Source organism: Vipera ursinii (genome assembly GCF_947247035.1).
Source record: "Vipera ursinii genome assembly, chromosome: 2".
NCBI lineage: Eukaryota > Metazoa > Chordata > Lepidosauria > Squamata > Viperidae > Vipera > Vipera ursinii.
In genome coordinates, this window is record NC_139513.1 from 256,887,492 (window position 1) to 256,899,701 (window position 12,210).

Genomic DNA, 12,210 nt, shown 5'->3' on the forward strand with positions numbered 1-12,210 from the left:
TTTATAATATCTTTTCTAGCCAAAACATATCTCAGTTGCATTTGCACTTAAAATCCATTTGTTCAATCAATATCGTGTTTTTCCCCGCTTTTAAATTTTTTAAATTTCCCCTCAGTGTTCAAAGTATCTCTATCACTGATAATTTTCTCATAATAAATTATATTTGGGTAACCAAAGGCTTCCCTTATTCAAGCCCTTTTAGAATTTTCATATTTCCCATCTCATAACAAAATATAATATTCTAGTTACAAATCTCATCCTTCTAATTGTAATAATACTTTTATTTCTAACAGTTATCCATTTTTAAACCATATTCAAACATCTGTTTAATAGTATAATATCTCATCTAATAGGTCAAAACCTCTATTTTCTTCAGTCTTACTCTAGCTTTCTTCCTTTGCCAAATAACTTTCCAAGTCAGTACATTTGAATCATCAAGTAATTCTTCCTCTGTTTTTGTATATATTGTTTGGAATGAGGAAGAGAATTTGATTGAAGTATTTTTTGAAGAACGCTCAACCCATTTATATTCATTAAGCAGCCTCCATCTTTCTCCTTCAGTTTTTCTTTTCATTTCTTGTTTGTAAATATTCAGCATTTCTCCTAACACTTTATCATCCATTCGATCAGCATTTCTTCCTTATCCTCAAATGACAAGTAAGATATCTTTTCCATTTCCGGTGTTACTACTGCATCTTCTAATTTTTCATTTGTCTGTATCTGTCTGTTAATTTTTTCCTTTATCTTTGGATCCTTTTCTTCTAATTTTCCTTCTATTTTCTGGGTTACTAGTTCCTTCTTTGTAGTCATTGTCTGAGTTTGTAAGTTTAGATTAGATAATTGTTCTTTTATCTCATTTGTATTATTTTTAGTCTCATCATGAAACAAAACAATTGTCTGTTGGATTGATTTCAACATAGAATTTTTTTCTGAGATTTATTAACATTTTCTTGTTGGTATATCAAGCTGGAAGTTTCAGAGACAGGTGTTAAAGATGATTTTTTACCATTTAAGGCTAAGTATGGAACACTCATTTTGTTTTTATATGTAGTCTTTATAGTCCAATTGGGTCCCCAACACAGATAAGCAGCCCCAAAGTTTTTTTCCCTTTGTCCAGCTGCAGTCTGTTAAAGTGAAAGTTTCCAAGGACAACCAAAGTCTTATCTGAGTCTGAGCTTTGATAATAAATTGTAGTGCTGTACTTCTCCACTAGACGTCACTAACGCCATCTTCCAGCTTTTTAAATCCAAACTTACAGTATATTACAAACTTTTCAAGTCTCTTTTCTAAAAAAGTCTCAAAAATACTTTTAGTCCCCAAATTTCAAAGCTACATATCTGTATTGGTTCTAAATTAATCTTGTGATTTTCTCTATTTTTCTCCAAGCAATTAGTTTGCAGCTTTTATTTTCCTGAGAGAATTGGGTGGAAATTCTCCTTCCCTCTCTCATCAGGAAGGATTCTTTGCTCTGGGTGGTTTTGTCCAGGAAAAAGTCTTAAAATCATAAAGAGAGTATAAAGTCTCACCCAGTTCCATCCACATTGCTGAAAAGTTCTCGTTAGTGCTTATTTTCTTCGGTTGTCAGCAGCTTCTGATTAGCCACAGAAGTGTAGCCAATCTTTCCCCTGCTGGTTTGGAGGGCTTTCTAGGATCAAATGGAGGGGCTGCTGCCCCTCCATGATCAATGAGGGTCCTCTCCTTCTTTGTAGCCTCTCTGGGGCAATGTTTGACCCTTTTTAGGGTCCCCAGTGGGGCGAAATCGAACATGGAAGACAGAGCCCCATCTTCCTGTGCCCATCTTGCCACAAGGCCTAACTGGATGTCCTAGTCAGTTAATTCTTACCTGGTAGCCTCTTCCCCTTCATTCCTGAATCTTGCTTGTGTGCTTCCTCATTTGCTGATATCGTATGCTATTTTGAGTTCCCTTTGGTTACCTGGCAAGCTGTTTGTGTTTGTTTATTTTTGTAGCAAACTTTGGCAGGTGTTTCTTGACTTCTCAAAATAGCAACTAACAATTCTTTTTTTATATGTTATTGATATGAAACACTTTAAAAATACTACCTGTAATGCAAATGCAAAGTCAAATACCATTTTTATTTCCATATTGAAAATAGCCTTTTTACCTCAGCTTGTTTAGCCATAGACACAGAAATATGCTGAGTCATTTAATTGCGCAAGCCCATTTGTGCTGATAATAACAAGAAATTCCACAGTCAGTCATAGCTGCAACAGGCCAGGCTGTCTCAACATTTGCAGATACATCAATTTTACTCTAGTCTTGACAGCAGTCATGAATGCTTTCCAGTGCCAAAATTGATGAGAGTTGTAGCTCAAAATGAAAAAGATTTTCAAACCTTGAGAAAGTGTTGGAGATTTATTTGTCATTGTCAAGATTTTATTTCCATCACCAGGTGCAGCACTTTTGTTTGCAGATTGTATGAGCTCTGATGTGTTATTGTCACAAATTTAAGGAAACATCTTCCTGTCATAATATTGGCTACATCCGCTGTTATTAAATGAATGTTTTTTGTATATAATAATATGTAATCTCTCTTCCCCCTTTCACTTGTGCATACCTATATCCACACACACTAATAAGAACTGTCTGTTGTCTTGTCTCAAAGAATTAACAAAAGGCCCTGCTTGTTTCTCATTTTAATTCCATCTATGCACAGCATTGTGAATGGAAATATCTCTCGGAGAAATCTGTCCTCCACAAGCACTCCTCCAAATAAAAATAGGTTGGTGTAGGGTAGTGGTAAAGGTGTTAAGCAGGGATGGAGGAAACCCAGAATTAAATTAAATTCTCCCGAATTATGGAGGTTATTGGGTGACTTTGGTTGGGTCCTTTTAGTCCAACACATTAGAGGGAATGGCTATAGGGATAAAAGAAGAGAATCCTTTCCTATCTTCTAGAAGAGGAATGGTAAGCTATTACTTTTAAGTAATAATAAGGACACAAATAAGTAAATAGGAACTGAGTTACATCATCATGGACAACCTGCAATCTGGAAAAGCTTTCTAAAATATCTCCTAGCCTGCAATTGTCATACAGAAGATTTCTAAGAGAATAGCCTTGAAAGGAGAAAAAAACTGCTCAATCCTGCTTTAAACATTTGAGTTTTTAACAAAAATATAGGAAAATATCCCAACATTGGCAATATGAAAAATTAGGCCTAACCCACAATAATCTTATGTACTGAACTGATAAGTAACTTCAGAAGGATTCCCAGTAATTTATATTTTGTTGGTTGAAAAGCAAAATATTATCAATATTATATTTGTATTTTGATGCTCTGCCTCTCTAATGTTTATGCAGGATACTTGCATGAAGCTCTTTTAGACATAGATTCAAAGCCGTTATTCCTTAGATACGGAAAGCAATATTATTTAGAAACCTCTTGGGTCAATGATTGCTATGGTCTCAGTTCCTACAATGGAGTTTTTTCTTTCAGTCAGAAGGAAGAAACTGAATTTAGTCCAAAGGGTGACTTATCCCATATACACCTTCAGAAAAAGATGAAATAAGGCTGCTTCATCTGCAGTTCACCTTTTGTTACAAATCCCTGTTTTCCTAAATCTTTATTCTGGGTAGAAGAACAAAAAGAGCAATCCTGTCTTTTTGAAGTTCATTCTCTCCTGTAGAGAGAAAGGAAACCTTGCCAGAGAAGTTGGACAGTGATTGTTCTCTGACTCTACCTACACAGAGTATCTACAGTGAAAAGTGGTTTTAGAGAGAGGGCTTCAGGAAAAATGGAGGGCAAAACTGCCTAGCATCTTTATATCTCCAGAGGCCTTTTGCCTGCTCACAATCCTTTGGGAAATCAAAATGATGGACACAACTTTGGTTTTGTCCAGCAGTGCAGGTAACCTTTACATTTAAAAAAAAATAAAGAGAGGAAAAGGCATTGTTGCATGCTAATATGGGAAGAACATCCTTGGATGCTTGCTAATAAGCTGGATGTTTATGCAAAATGAGTGCATGCAGAGAAGGGAAGAGGTGAAAGACCAAAGTGAAAGAAAGAAAGACAATCTGTTAATAATATACATGTAGGGCCCCAAGTAACCATTGTCTGTAGTTTTTTCAAGACGAGCAACATCAGGTGGTTGCTAAATACAGGATCTTCCAACAGCAGTCTTATTATGATTTCTATTATTTCCCCCTGTTTTTTGTTCCCACAAAATACTACTTAAAGAAAGGTGATCAGACTAGTTGCAGGATTCTTTCTGGTAAGAATTGGTACATGTGGAGAGAATGGTTAGTCTGGAATTTCAAAAGAAATACTGTACATAGAGTTCTGGATCCTTTAGCCACAACCAGCTGCATGAAATATGGTATTAAGAAAAAACAAAACAGAAGGGTGAGATCAAGAGATCACTCACTCTGGGTTGTTTTAGGACCCAAACTCATTCATTCATACTATTTATAAACCTCTTTGCTCCAGGGGTTCTAGGCAGTCAAACATAGTACAGTTAATCCTTGACATATGACAATTGGGACCATAAAATTGGTCATTAAGCAGCACAATCATTAATAGAGGCATCACATGACAATACCTAGTTTTACAATCTCCTTTGCCATGATCTTTAAGCAATTCACTATGGTTGTTAAATGAGAAAAGCACATGATCACAATCTGTGACCTTTTGTGCTGACCACCAGTCAGTTGCAGAAGTCAGTTTTACTTGGAACGGTTTACATCCTGTGATGATATCTTTAATACCATCAAACCATTTCTAACTGACTGTGTGAAAAACCATAATAATAATAATAATAATAAATTTCTACATAACATCAAGGGGAAAGTTAATAAAGATAAAACACACCAGATCACAAAGTATCAAGATCTGAAAATCAAAGTTGAAAGTTATGGCATAAACTAACCATAGTGTTTCTATCGGGTGCCATACCAAAAAATCTTGATTGGCATGTAGAAAATCCGTGCATTGACAAAACTTCTATCTGTCAATTACAAAAAGCCACACTGCTTGTATCTAGATCTGGGCAAAGTTGGAAGGATATAATACTGGTACTGAGCAAAGGACATTCAGTTCACAGAAATTAAGTTACTCATTTCTGAAATCTGAAGGTGTGCTAGTGCATAGAATACATAAAGACCAGCTAGGGCTAAAGTTACATTTAAAATATGGACCTGGGTGGCATATAAATTTGATAAATAAATAAATGTACTATGCTGAAACATTACACTATCTTAGATATATAATAATTAAAAGAGTGCATTGTGCAATGATATCTTTAACACCATCAAACAACAACATCTGCCTACCCCAGGTCCTTGGGAAGGATTCGGTAGGTACATAAAAATACCAAATCCAATTAAACATTTGGCTGACCGTGTGACTAACCATAGTAATAAGAACAATAATGTAAAATTTAACATGCTGGTTGGGAATGACAGAAGGTATCTAATATATTTTAGGTTATAAAGTTGGGGAAGGATGCTAGCATTATTCTGTAATAATAAATTATTCTAACAATTAAGTTTAATGCTAACTACATTTGATAAAATGGAGATGGAGATATTCTTGTTTAATTATTCTTACTAAGTTGAGGTCCTCCTCCATAGCTTTTTAAAAAGGTTTTGATTCATTGAACTCTCTGATATCTAAAATTTTCCCACTCGGTCAGCCTAAAAAACTTTAGATTTAATCCTTTTTGTTTTCTCAATGCTATGTGCCTACTTTGGTTTTTGTGGAGAGGTCCATATTTTAAATGTAACTTTAGCCCTAGCTGGTCTTTATGTATTCTATGCACTAGCACACCTTTAGATTTCAGAAATGAGTAGCTTAGTTTCTGTGAACTGAATGCCCTTTGCTCAGCACCAGTATTATATCCTTCCAAGTTTGCACAGAGATGGTTGTTTAACAATGTACATTTTGACTTCCGGTGGCTCCGCGGCGACGGAGGGAGCCTTCCCGGGCTGCCCGCGGCTCAGCTGGTGTTTTTTCGCCCGAAACAGCGCCGATCAGCTGTTCGGGCGAATCCGAAGCCCCCTCCTCGGGAGAAGAGGGGGCGAGCTCCCAGGTAGGGGTAGAGTTCTCCAGGGCCGCCTGAGCTTATGGCTTGGGCGGCTGAAGGATTGAACTCCCCCGTAGCCTGGGCTGCTCCCAGCTGGCCGTCGCCTCTGCTCCTGACTTCTTGGAGCAGAGCCAGCCGTCTGCGACCACCCCTGCCTGAAGGAATGACTATGATTTAAAGGAGCAGGCAGAGCGATACAAGAGGAAATGGTAAAGAGGATTACTATGTTTTACTCTCCAGCTTGATGGACTTTTTTGGATTACAAATCTGAAGTGAAAGTGCGTCATATTTGGTAAAAGATGGCGGCTAAACCACCCCCTAAAACTCTTCGGAGTGCTGGAACTTCTCCCGTGCAACAATCATTATTGCAGGCGCTGCATCCTCCTGATGTATTGACATCAAAGGACTTACAAGATGCTCTTGAAAAACATACCCAGGTAATTTTGGAATCAATTAATATTAGATTTGCACAGATGGAGGAGAAATTGGAGAAATTGGAGGAGAGAATGGAGGAGAGGATGGAACAGAAGCTCAAAGCGATGAGGGTAGACATCTTGACTTCAGTGTTTAAAGTGGCTCGGTGTGTGGAAGAATTGGAGGAAAAGCTAGAAGACTTGTCTCAAAAGAATGCTATATTAGAAGCAAAACTATTGGAGAATGAAAATAAAATGGAAAGGGAACTGTGTCTTGCTCAATATTTCCAGATGCAGTTTGCCATTAGAATTAGAGGCTTAAAGGAGAATACTAAGGAAGATCTAAAGCAGCTGGTTTCTGAGGCTTTTGAAATAGTGTTGAAACAGCCAGCATCTGAAATAAAAGGAGGCATGGACAAAGTGTTTCGTGTGAATTCATGGATTGCCAGACAGAGAAAGTTGCCTAGAGATGTGGTGGTATATTTTGCAAAAAGGGAAACTAGAGATGAAGTTATACAAGCTGCTTATGATACTAAAGTTATGATTGCTAATCAAGAAGTTTTGGTCTTAAAAGAAATTCCTCCAAAGATTCTAAGGAGAAGGAAGGATTTTACATTTCTTGTGCAAGAGCTCAAGCAGCGAGATATAAGGTTCAGATGGGAGATCCCAGTGGGGTTGATGGTGACGCACGAAGGTAAAAAGTACCGTTTGGTTACTGTGATGCAAGCGCGTGATTTTTACAATAATGTTTTAAATGCAACGCCATTATCACTTTTGGAAGCTGGAAAGGGATCTGGAGAAGGAGTGCATCAAGAGGCCGAAGATGGTCAGATAGAAGACAAAGGTGTTGGAGGAGATCAAGATACAACCTCGTCGGATGAATCTATAAAACAGAGGGTGACGCGTGCTGCTGCAAAACGATCTAAGAAGAGAAAGTAGCAGGAATTGCAGAAGTCTATGGAACTTTTACGATATAGTCAAGTAGTCAAGTAGGGGAGGGGGGAAAAGATTTGGGTGTAGACGTAATATATTTTTATATTTGGTGGTTCTGTGGAAAGGGTGAGCTTTTTTGGATTGTGGTACTGGAAGAGGAACGGCCGATTACAGAAGAGTTGACTTTAAAGTTTTTTGATTTGGGATCCTTGGTTAATTTGGAAAATTATTTGTAAGAATGTTATATCATGGAATGGATAAAATGGATGGAGTTTATTTAGGATAAGTATAGGGTTGAGAAGGGGTTTTTTTCTTCTTTTTCCCTTTTTTTTTGTCTTTAATATATATTTAATACTATTAAGGTTTGTTCCATTCTATATAAGCTAGAGAGGGTCCTTTTCTTATTCTAGTTTTTTTTATACATATATTTAATATTGTTAAGGTTTGTTTTATCCTATATAAGCTAGAGAGTGATGGATTTTAGAATTTATAGTTGTTAGTATATGGTTGCTTAGGTTTGTTTTTTTATATATATATATACCTTGTATTCAGCTCTGGGAAGTAGGGGGGGGAGGGGGGAGGTAGGGGGGGGAGGAGGGAGGGGGGAGGAGGGGAGGTAGGGGGGGGAGGAGGGAGGGGGAAGGGGTTTTTTTAAAGGAAAATTGTATTTTAAAACTTTTCAATAAAAAAAAACAATGTACATTTTAAAACACATATATTATAAATTGCCCATTTACGTAATCTACTGAATAGTAAGGAGGCAAAAACGGCTGTGCTTTGTCTATCAGGTGACCGGCATACATTTCAGGAAACTATAGAATATTGGCTCAATAGCTGCTTCAGTCTGGTGGGTAAAGCATGAAACTCTCAGTGGTATGATGTTTTAGTCTTCCTTTGCTGTCTTTCTCGCCACAATAGAATTGGTAAAGCCTGAATTGCCTGTTTCAGTTGTGTGTTTCCATGCATTTGTCCATTTGTGTCAAATTCCGAACAGATTTTTTTTTTAAAAAAATCACAGAGTACTTTGTATTTATGAGCTTAAATATTCTAGTTCTTTCTCTTTTTCACCATTCTTAGGAACTGCTGGAAGGGGAGAAGAAAACCACCACACAACACACACTGTATATCACATCTCATTGAGATGCAGCAAGTGTTATCTGCATCTTAATTCTATTAGAGCCTGGACAATGAATGTATTTGTGTTAGTAACTTTCCCACTTTGAGCTTAAACAAACTGCTGAATGGAAGTCTGGGTGGCAGAGGAATGACATATTGCGGATAGCAATACAAGTCAGTGAGATGGTAAATGAAGAGTTTCTCACCAAAATACCAAATTTACTCTTTCTCCCTTGATTCTACAGCTTTTCATTCATCTGTAATCAACAGACCTATATAAAATGTTACCCACTGCCTGCTTTGCCCTTTGATTTTACTAAGTGTTGCTTTTACTTTTGGAAAGAAAGAAAGAAAGAGAAAGAAAGAAAGAAGGAAAGAAAGAAAGAAAGAAAGAAAGAAAGAAAGAAAGAAAGAAAGAAAGAAAGAAAGAAAAAGAAAGAAAGAGAAAGAAAGAAAGAAGGAAAGAAAGAAAGAAAAATAAAGAAAGAGAAAGAAAGAAGGAAGGAAGGAAAGAAAGAAAAAGAAAGAAAGAAAGAAAGAAAGAAAGAAAGAAAGAAAGAAAGAAAGAATCGAATGCCCCTTATGACTACATGAATTAACTGCTGAACATTTGTTCTGCCTCCCCTTGAATAATTAATATGCCTTATTGGCTGACTGAAGTTACAGTGTATAATGGCTGCTAGATTGAATGAGATATCGTAATTCTTCCACCCATCCCACCACTGGCTTTTCCCCATGGATTTGATTAGTTTATCACAGGCTCTTATATTAAAACAAAAAGAGGCCTTCCCCTTTCTGATTATAAAGCTGCTCCAGTTATGGGTCTTCCTTGATTGTACCACCCATCTGTTGTTTGTGAGATTTGTTTTCCCTGAAGAGAGATGGTTATGTACAGGCAGAATGTACCACCTGTCAATTTGCTCCCCAAATTTTTCTTCTTATGCAATTAATCAGTGCTATTGGGACGCAAATGGTTTCCAGATAAAAACCTAAGGATTATGTGATTAATTTACTTGTCTTCCTGAAAACTGATCTTCATAGGTAGAGTAGCTTGTTTTCAGAATTCACAGAATTAATTGAGATACATTTTTTTCTGACTCAGATGCTCTGTGTTTTAAGAAATTTTGAAATGTATGCATGTGTTCCTGACTGTGTCTGTCTGTCTGTCTGTCTGTCTGTCTGTCTGTCTGTCTGTCCGTCCGTCCGTCCATCCATCTATCTATCTATCTATCTATCTATCTATCTATCTATCTATCTATCTATCTATCATCCATCCATCCATCCATCCATCCATCCCTTTTGTTGCAATGGATATATTAAGACCCAAGCAATTAAAGTTAAGCTTGAGACATGTGAACAATTTCTTGTCAAAAAAGAAAGTAAGATGTAAAATATAGACACATTAAAGGACACATTTCACATTTAAATGTAAAAAAAACATGAAGACGTTTATCCATATTACAAATCAGGATTAAAGGAAATTAAGACATTAAAGTTGCCTTTGATTCTAGTATTCTAACTTTATTGTCACAGGCCACTGGTGGGATTCAGCTGGTTCTCACCACTTTGGCAGAACTGATAGCTAATTTTTTGTTGTCCAGGCCCAGAATGGACTTCCGGAAGCGGCATCCACACAGAGAACCAGTTGTTCTCATATTTGAATCCCACCACTGTCACAGGCCCTCTGGTTGCCATGATTACATGAGGTGGCAAAAGACTTATGAAAAGCAGGGTTAATGGAATAGCCAATAAAACACATTGGACTCATCCTCTACCTGTTTCCATTTCACTATATTATTATTGATTATATAAAAGGTTGTCTGCTGCTTGCTATCATTCCCCTTCCATGCCCAAAGTCTGTTCTGGAGAGTTCATCCAATTTTTTGAGAGATTTGAGAAATACGAATCCCTTAAATATGTGATTTCTCTTCAACTGACATATTACTGTGTTGGGTTTTGCATACTTTCTACAAAAATATATAACTACTGAATAACTTAATGAATGTGGGTTTGTTTGCTTGCTTCTTTCTTTCTGTCTGATGCCTTTTTCTAACTGTAGTCCAGTCAACCAATCAACCAATGGAACAGCTTACCCCCAGAAATCGTGGGCGCTCCATCACTTATAGTTTTTAAAAAGACTGAACAATTATCTGACTGAAATAATAATAATAATAATAATAATAACAATAATAATAATAATAATAATGATGATGATGATGATGATGATGATGATGATGATGATGATGTTGGAAGGGACCTTGGAGGTCATCTAGTCCAACCCCCTGCTCAGGCAGGAAACCCTATACCATTTCAGACTGTCCAGTCTCTTCTTAAAAACTTCCAGTGTTCACCACTTCTGGAGGCAGGTTGTTCCACTGGTTAATTGTTCTAACTGTCAGGAAGTTAAGCGAACATGGTTTCTCCAATTGCTTGTTGGAAGCTGGCTGGAAGGTTGCAAATTGTGATCATATGACTTCATGATGTTGCAACTGTCATCAACGTGAGTTGCCGAGTGCCTGAATTGTGATCGTGTGGTTTTGGGTGTATTGCAATGGTTGTAACTTCGAGGATGGGTCATAAGTCTCTTTTTCTGAGGCTGTCATTAACTTTGAATCAGGTTAAACACCTGGTCACAGCAAAAGGACAGGAAAATGCAGAAACTCAGCCTGATAATAATTTTACTTTTAGCCTCAAAAAGGTAAATAGTTGAGGGGGTGGGGCATTAGAGAATATGCCTTGGCCCTGCTCTTACAAGAGGAAGAGATAAGGTTGCTGCTAGATTTATTTTAATTTTGAAAGAAAAAGAGACAACATGTCCATCATGTAACTAGTATCAGAAAAATGGCAGGCAGAAGAGCTTTCTTATAAAATATTATGCCTCCAAATCTAGTCTTGGTTTCCTAAAATTATCTAGTCTCACAGATGGTTGCATCTGACTGGCCTTGTCTTTCCTTCAAAGCTAAGGATTTCTGGTTAGTCCTTGTATGGAAGTTTGCTAGATTAGGGAGTTGAAAAAAAAATAATTCTGGAAGAAGGCAGTGGCAAGATATTTTCCATTTCCGTTTTTCTGAAATACCATATGCTTATTCATGCTTCCATGTCTGGTCAATAACCAAAGCTCTTTGGGTAAATTGCATATTTATTGAAAAATCGATCAATTTTGAAAAAGAATGTGAAAAAATTGAAAAGCAATGCAAATGTGACACATAAAAATACAGTACAGTTGGTAAATAAATAAGTCTGGTATAAATTAGTGAGAGCAGAAGAAGGAAGGAAGGTGCCCAAGACTTCAACCAAGAAAATTAGAAACTAAGGAAATAAATCCTGAGACACACTAGGACAAATAGCATGGGGTACAGTGAGGATGGTTCTTGCCACAAAAACACAGAAACCTGCTGTGCATATAAAAATACTGACATACAGGAAAACACAAAATAGTTGGAGGCAGGTAAACTCAGTCTGAGAACCTTAGATCTGGGGTTCCCAACTCCCAGGCCACAGACCGGTACTGATCTGTGGCCTGTTAGGAACTGGGCCACACATCCTGAGGTGAGTGGCGCGCAAGCGAATGAAACCATTCTCCCCTGCCCTCCCTAGTCCATAGACAAATTGTCCCTAGTGCCAAAAAGGTTGGGGAACTGTGTAAGTTTTGTGTAGGTCAAAGCAGACTTTGGGTGATTCAAAGCAGGCTTTTTCAGTGAGTGCACTT